A 9,525-nucleotide genomic window follows, 5' to 3' on the forward strand; every position below is an offset into this window, starting at 1 on the left:
TAGGTGAATGAACGTGAGGGACGAGGAAACGAACTCTGACCCAATTCTTATTGTTGAAATTTTGAAAAACCAAAACAATTTGGATGGATTCAAAATTCGAATTTTTCCGAAAATAGAAAAATCCTATCTGGAAAACTTAAAGAACAAAATTAAACGTTTTAGTCCCTTGAAAAAATATTAGCATACATCAAAACAGAAAATAAATATTGCTTACACTTGGTCGCACAGTAAGGCATTTCCCGCTGTCAAGTCTGGAATCCAATTTACAATTTATAATTTGTGTTCGATAATTCAAATAAGTCGGTAAGGACAAAAGATGAAAAATAAAGCTTTTCATCTTTTACGTATACTGTATTAGTTATTTCATATCCGGTAGACCTGTCCGTAACAGAAAGTATCGGGGTATATAATACCCCGATACTTTCTTATAGCTTCCATTTGTTACAAAGTTAAATAACCGATTACATTCATTAATTATTTTTCTGTCTGTTAATATTTTAATTCTGTGATTATTGGTAAGCAAATAATGTAGCAATTCAGTTTTTTAGCCTCATACTGTACAAAGAATTTATTTTTTGTACAATATGAGGCTGAAAATCAGCGCGGAATACACAACTACTCTAAGTCTATGCACGGAAGTATTTATGACAAAGTAACATTTGTCTTTCATAGTTAAATAAGTGAAACAGTCTCATAAAAATTATATTGCACTTATATCTTATTTTTCTGATAATATGACTTTAAGTAGTAGAGATAGGCTATTAACTTCTAAAACGTTATTTATTATTATTATTTTTTTAAATTTTCTATTAGAAATTAATATTCTGTAAAAGTTAATAGCATTTAATACAAACGTACTATATTTTTTATTAATAATTGCTTATTATCTAATGGAGTTTAGCAAAAATAATGAGATAGAAGAATGGACAAAATGAAGTATTTGATTAGATTTGATGGAATTTGTTGCAAATAATAACACCTAATGATGCATACGGTAAGATCGAACATAGTTTTGCCTATTAGGAGTGAACATAAGCCAGTAAGGATGAGAAAAGCCAAATGATATTCTGATTCAGGGGCGTAATTACAGAAGAGACATTTGCCTCTGGGCCCATCGGGTTCTCTCTGGAATTTTCTTCTTTCGATTAACATAGTAATACTTTCGATAGAAGATTTTCGTTCACCATCTTTCGTTTACCATCCAAGATTGATAATTCATAAATATGTATATGAAGAATTATTATCAAAGTAATTTTTTATGAAAATAATGATTAAATTAGTGTTCACTTTCTTAGTTAATTCTGTGTAGTACTCGATGGTAAAGTAGTAAAGTAATTTGGAAATATAGGCCTACTAATTTGTAAATTTTATTTTAGATATGTCTCCTAAATGTAGATTATTAGATCATAAATGTTTGAACAGCTGTAGAAAAGACATAAGTATTGTTCTTAACAGATCCATTGTTTAAAATTACACCAACATGCAATTTCTGAAAGATATACACGCAATAATGTAAAACAGTGGTTCCCAACTTGTGTTACATGTAGCCTACGTGGATCCTAGGGTTCTGCAATAGAATTAGTATTCGAATTTAATTAATAGTTTAAAATATGCACGAATATTTATTTAAGTAAAGTTTCAATGCTTATTAATATTTATAGAGAGGGGGAGCCACGCATAGACTGCACAGCTTACATTTGTGGAAAATAAAATCCATTGACTCTAGTGGCGAAAGATTTTTTTTACAATTTTTTAAATCAAGTTCAGAAGGATTTCACGATTAAAATAACTTGGGAACCTCTGGTAGAAAATCATTCTCAACTATATTTAGTAGCTTTCTGGTATTTTATAGTACTATACATACAATTGACAATTGATATTTAGTTACGATAAAATACACTCGCATTTGAAAAATTGTAGTTAGTATTTAATAATATGATTTGTAATTTTCAACTATAAAAAGTATATGAAGCATGTTTTATGATTAATTTTTACTTTAATTTTTTATAAAACTTGATTCAAATATTCTTGATTCAAATAACTGTTTTTATGCTTTTTTAAGGCATAGACATTTATTTGTAAATAAATAAATTTAATACAAAATACTGTACATAAAATACATTTAGCCTATAGCTGTTAATTAATAATAATGAAATTATAAAAAAATATTTAAGCAAGAACTTGAACTTAAAAGTAGAACAAATTATATATATAAAGTATAAATCGTATTTTTTTAAATTTTTAGACTGCAATTTGAAAAATTGTAGACCTATAAAATCCCACTATCGTCCGTCTGTCAGTCTATCTGTCTTTCTATAATCTCGAGGACGGAGTTAAATAGATGAAATCTGAAACCAGATATGGAAAGCTTATAGGCAGGAGGCCCGATTAACTATATACGAACTTCCGATGCAAACCGGAAGTCACGTTATTTCAATTCAAAAATGTTTTCGTGAAAGCAGTTAATAGATGACCGGCACGACTCCATTGCCAACGGAAAAGTATGATGTACTGCGGCAAGACACTACTGTACTAATTTGAGATGGAGAGCATATATTTCAAATTAAATTAATTAAAAATATGATTAAAATTTGCAATTAGACATTGTGATGATGTCACAATAAATAATTGCTCGTTCCATTTTAAATTTTATTTGATAATTAACAGGTATTTTAAGTACATTCTTTATTCTTTACTCTTTATTCTTAAATAAAGACATTATGACCATTAGATCTTTTTCAAATACTGTATCTATAAGTAAACAAACAACAAAGAAAAACAAAGCGTGATGACGGTTTAAACTAGAAAGCTGTTTGATAAAACTATAGGAGTGATAAATTCTTAATTTTGCTTCTGAAGACTTTATAACTTGATATATCTTTGTATTCATTACTTAAGTTTTTCCAATATTTTCGCATTTTGTACGTTGGTGATAATTTTCTTATCGAGAGCCTGACGACGGGGAGGAGATAACTATAAGCCTCTTTAGACTTGCTCAGTGATAAGCTACGACGTTTTTCTATCAATAGAGAGGTTGAGGCGCACGTTTTAAACGTGTAAACGTGTACGTGTGACGTTCGGCGCCGCTTTCCCGTAAGCCTAAAAGTTTGACAATGGTGTTTGGATAGTCGGTGGAATCACGCTCGACATTCCAAACACCATCGTCAAACTTTTAGGCTTACGGGAAAGCGGCGCCGAACGTCACACGTACACGTTTACACGTTTAAAACGTGCGCCTCAACCTCTCTAATGTTCCAAGATAGCTATATTTTTTGCTTTGCCTTATCAATCTATAACTTTCCAGTAAAAATTGCTTTGCATGTACATTTCGTATTACATTATATTGTAAAACATACCAAATTTTTATTTTTTTAACGTACGTATTTATTTGCTTATCACAAAATTGATTAAAAATATTAATTGGGTTTTATTGAAAAATAAATATAGATATAATTTTAAATTAATAAAATAAAATTTTGTACTAATCTTTAAAATAGAAATCTAATAATAAAAGATTAATATTTTATCTCTCATGGTTCCAGCGGATTGACGCATAAAGAAAGAAGAAAAAAAATCGTGATATTGACTGTGATTTTAAACCAGATTCTTTTAATTAAAAACTTATGAAAGAAAAAATGATATGTTATTCATGCCCATTAGTCCGCGCAGCGAAAGAATAGACATGAATCTGTCTGAGCGGAAAGGGTCTATGTCAGATGAAAGGGATGGAAGGAGACATGTGGGAGTTAACATATGGTTCATAGTAATAAAATTTGTAAAAAATAAGTAAAATAAAATAATTTGTGATAAGGATAGTATAAAAACGTTTAAAAATGTAAAAAACAAAACAGCTGAAAGAGATCAGATTCATGCATCGACTTTCACATGTCTCATTCCATCCCTTTTATCTGACATAGAGCCGTCTAGCTCAGGCTTACTCATGTCTACTCTTCGCTGCGCAGACTTCGGTGGCCATATGGATAAACTCACTGAACACTGATAGTTGACTGCAGATTTGTGTTTGACCAACAGACTGGCGTTTTCAGATGGAGTTTTCCGGATTTTCTTCATATGTCTAAGACCTAAATAGGCACCAATTTCCCTTAGAACGATAGAATGTTTTCCCGTAAGTTACCTCCTTGACAGATCACTCTCATATTACAATGTATATTGCCTTATCCCAATCAGAGTATGCACCCTGTCGTAACTGTACTTGTCCATTGGTTTTTATGGTGTTGTTATGAGATAATAAAGAAAACAGTTTTCAAATAAATTATTTTAATTTTTTTGAATTTAGTAAACAAGTACTTTACAGCAATCCCAAATTTTTTCTGGGAAAATCAGACAGCAACTAGCAAGTCAGTATCCTGATAGAAATATTTTTTGAAACAGGACTTTTTAGTACCGGTATGAACAAGTGCTGGGTTTAGATAGAGAGGATAAGTTAAGAAATAATTATTGAAGTTATGGATTTTATTGATTTCAATCAAGGCAAATATTTTACATTAAAAAATCCTTGAGATGAATTGGTATGAAAAGAAACTTGAAATCCTAATTTGTAGAATTACAGTAAACCCCCTATAACGCTGTTGATAATTCCGTGTTATATGAATTCCATATTGTACGAGTCACTTAGATTTTACAAATATGTGTGCCGGGCTGTGAACGGTTTACGTATTTGTAAAATCTAAGTGACTCGTACAACATGGAATTCATATAACACAGAATTATCAACAGTGTTATAGGGGGGGTCTACTGTATCTGGTGTAAAGTCAAACGTATTTAAGGTAGAAATATTTTTAAGCACATTTTTAATAGAAAACAAATGTCTGAACAATTAAATTGTATAATATAATTGTATAATTTTTAAAGAAGTTTGTTGGGATTTGAAATAAATTATCTGGATTGCTGCTTTCTTCTTCTCTTTTGAGCTTTCTTTGAAATTTTATTTTGTGAAAAATAGTTTTCTGTCGTTTTTTTCACTTAAAATTTCCAATTTTTATAGCTGAAGAAATAAAATAAACATAAGACTTAACATTTTTTTTCAGTGACATCTAAATGCATCATCAGGACCTTTAAGGGTACGCCGTACTCTATAAACCTAATTCCTGCGTATTCATGAATCTGTCTTAATTCCGAAAAAAAAAAAAATCATAGTTGGCGGCAACTCCACGCATACAAAATGATTATTTCCATTTTAAAGATCTGACGAGTAATAATTATTTCAAACTTGTCCTTCCTCCACAAGCTTTGTATAGCATCAATCAAACAATTAATCAGTCTTATGTGGCCTTACCCTATGCGCCTTACTGTAAAATGTAACAATAAATTTTGACAATTTAGATTTGGGTAAATACAAATATTTATGCAATATGCTCAAAAAATTCAGGCTATCGAAAATACTAAATATTTTTAAACAATTTAAATAATTATTTCATCTGAAAATGAAAAATTTTTCACAATTTACTTTAAACTATTTTCAATTAATTAATTAATTAATTAATTAATAGTTATTAAAATATTAATATAAATAAATTAAAACAATTTTATAATTTAAAATAAAAGTATTTTTACAATTGTATTTTATAATTAGTTTTCTCTGAGGTATTTACGTGATACCGTAATTAATCTTTATATGTAAACATTGTTACTTAGTTTTTTTTACTATGCTTGTCTCTTGTTTTTCTTTGATTAAAGATCTCCCAGGCCTTTTTGTTTTGAATTCAAGAATATGTTTAGGGAATTTAATTTCATCTCTGTTTATTACACAGAATACTGAAAGAACTGAATTTAATCCGATTAATGTTAAAGTTAAATATTAAATAAAACTAATGACAATTTTATACATAAATCATATTCATTCTCATTAATTCTTTTTTTTCTTTAGNTATAATTTTAAATTAATAAAATAAAATTTTGTACTAATCTTTAAAATAGAAATCTAATAATAAAAGATTAATATTTTATCTCTCATGGTTCCAGCGGATTGACGCATAAAGAAAGAAGAAAAAAAATCGTGATATTGACTGTGATTTTAAACCAGATTCTTTTAATTAAAAACTTATGAAAGAAAAAATGATATGTTATTCATGCCCATTAGTCCGCGCAGCGAAAGAATAGACATGAATCTGTCTGAGCGGAAAGGGTCTATGTCAGATGAAAGGGATGGAAGGAGACATGTGGGAGTTAACATATGGTTCATAGTAATAAAATTTGTAAAAAATAAGTAAAATAAAATAATTTGTGATAAGGATAGTATAAAAACGTTTAAAAATGTAAAAAACAAAACAGCTGAAAGAGATCAGATTCATGCATCGACTTTCACATGTCTCATTCCATCCCTTTTATCTGACATAGAGCCGTCTAGCTCAGGCTTACTCATGTCTACTCTTCGCTGCGCAGACTTCGGTGGCCATATGGATAAACTCACTGAACACTGATAGTTGACTGCAGATTTGTGTTTGACCAACAGACTGGCGTTTTCAGATGGAGTTTTCCGGATTTTCTTCATATGTCTAAGACCTAAATAGGCACCAATTTCCCTTAGAACGATAGAATGTTTTCCCGTAAGTTACCTCCTTGACAGATCACTCTCATATTACAATGTATATTGCCTTATCCCAATCAGAGTATGCACCCTGTCGTAACTGTACTTGTCCATTGGTTTTTATGGTGTTGTTATGAGATAATAAAGAAAACAGTTTTCAAATAAATTATTTTAATTTTTTTGAATTTAGTAAACAAGTACTTTACAGCAATCCCAAATTTTTTCTGGGAAAATCAGACAGCAACTAGCAAGTCAGTATCCTGATAGAAATATTTTTTGAAACAGGACTTTTTAGTACCGGTATGAACAAGTGCTGGGTTTAGATAGAGAGGATAAGTTAAGAAATAATTATTGAAGTTATGGATTTTATTGATTTCAATCAAGGCAAATATTTTACATTAAAAAATCCTTGAGATGAATTGGTATGAAAAGAAACTTGAAATCCTAATTTGTAGAATTACAGTAAACCCCCTATAACGCTGTTGATAATTCCGTGTTATATGAATTCCATATTGTACGAGTCACTTAGATTTTACAAATATGTGTGCCGGGCTGTGAACGGTTTACGTATTTGTAAAATCTAAGTGACTCATACAACATGGAATTCATATAACACAGAATTATCAACAGTGTTATAGGGGGGTCTACTGTATCTGGTGTAAAGTCAAACGTATTTAAGGTAGAAATATTTTTAAGCACATTTTTAATAGAAAACAAATGTCTGAACAATTAAATTGTATAATATAATTGTATAATTTTTAAAGAAGTTTGTTGGGATTTGAAATAAATTATCTGGATTGCTGCTTTCTTCTTCTCTTTTGAGCTTTCTTTGAAATTTTATTTTGTGAAAAATAGTTTTCTGTCGTTTTTTTCACTTAAAATTTCCAATTTTTATAGCTGAAGAAATAAAATAAACATAAGACTTAACATTTTTTTTCAGTGACATCTAAATGCATCATCAGGACCTTTAAGGGTACGCCGTACTCTATAAACATAATTCCTGCGTATTCATGAATCTGTCTTAATTCCGAAAAAAAAAATCATAGTTGGCGGCAACTCCACGCATACAAAATGATTATTTCCATTTTAAAGATCTGACGAGAAATAATTATTTCAAACTTGTCCTTCCTCCACAAGCTTTGTATAGCATCAATCAAACAATTAATCAGTCTTATGTGGCCTTACCCTATGCGCCTTACTGTAAAATGTAACAATAAATTTTGACAATTTAGATTTGGGTAAATACNAAAAACAGCTGTAATCATTATTATTTTTTTATCGTTATATTTTTTAGAATTTTATACAGATTTTTGAGTTTATTTAGTATCAGCAAAATTGTTTTTCGAAAGTTTGTTTATTTAAGTATTTTTATATAAGCTCAAAGACGTAATTTGGGACTTGGAACGAAAAGATTTAAATGGATCTCATTCTCTATGAAACTGTTGAAGATAAAAACCAAATTGCTTAATTTATATATTTATTAATATATAATTATATTAGCACATTTTATAAAAATGTCAACTAATTGTGCATTTTTGCACAATTATTTGGCAAAATATATTTGTGATTCACTACATGTAATAAAACATGTAGTGAATCACAAATATATTTTGCCACGTAATTAAGATTTAATTGAAATAACGCCCATATTCATAAATACATATAAATCTCATATTCATTCAATTTTTTCTTTAATCTTCGGTATGATAACGATAGTGGGAGAAAAGTTGATAGAAAACATAGCATTAGGCACTTTTAAAAATCGGGAATAAAGAGGTCGCTTCATTCGCTTCATGTTATGTTAGGTTGGACCTGTATATTTATGTTAACCTAAATGTTGACAAATAATAAGAAATGCATAATAAAACTTATTACGAAGTTTATATATGACTTATTTTTACACAGTTAAATAAATTATTAAGCTTTTGATTAATAACTATTGAAATGAAATGCACAATTTAAATAGATTTTATGCATATTTTATTAATATACCAGTAAAAAACCGCTACTGCAGTAAATTTTAAGAAACAGTATTATAAAATTAATTTTTAACAATTATCGCCTATCATAATGTGTACATTATGTTAAGTACTACGTTCTTAAAATTTTTTAAAAGTTAAATTACCGAATCTAAATAATATATCAAATTTTGGTATTATTTTTGCTATCTTGTAATTGTATAAAATATACAATTATATACATAGGCACAGGAGTCGAGAAAACGAATTTGGAGGTAACTGCCCTTCCAAATTCGGGTAAAATAGTGGGAAAATAGGGGCAAAGCAAAAACAAAATTAATAAAAGAATCAGGAAAAGAAAGTAAAAAGTTAACAAATTATAAATGATGGCAAATTAAAAATTAGGACTCGTGTTTTTGTTGTTTAAAATTTCGAGCAAATCAATCTCCTCGTCTCTTAACGAAAGTTCTCCAATAAGTCCATGATTATATATGTATAATAATATATATTAAACGTATTATATTCAGAATTAAATGAAAAAGTTATATAAGCTTATAGCATATTTCTTCGTTCAATTCTGCGTAATTGTATATATAATTAGAATTTAAAAAAAATAGTTATTTAATATTGTTTGATAAAAATATAATAATAAATTTACAAGCAGACAGTTTGCAAATTTAAACAACTATGGAATAATGATGAGAAATTTTAATACGTTTGAAATAAAAAATACAGTATATATTTTATAGCAAAGAATATTTGTAAATGATTAATTAAAAATTTTAGAAAACACACATAATTTAACTAGCTTATTGTTGAATACTAGAATATAAATATTTCAAACTTCAAATCTAAATATATAAAATTGCTTGTCCTGACTGACTCATTCATTCATTCACTGATTCATCATCGCCCAGAGCAAACCGCTTAACCTAAAGAGGTGAAATTTGGTACACAGTTAGGGTACGTCATGGAAACGCACACTAAGAAAGGATTTTTCGAAATTCCAACGCGGGGGGG

This window comes from Centruroides sculpturatus, unplaced genomic scaffold, assembly GCF_000671375.1.
Source record: "Centruroides sculpturatus isolate CEXI.00-Female unplaced genomic scaffold, Cexi_2.0 scaffold604, whole genome shotgun sequence".
Lineage (NCBI taxonomy): Eukaryota > Metazoa > Arthropoda > Arachnida > Scorpiones > Buthidae > Centruroides > Centruroides sculpturatus.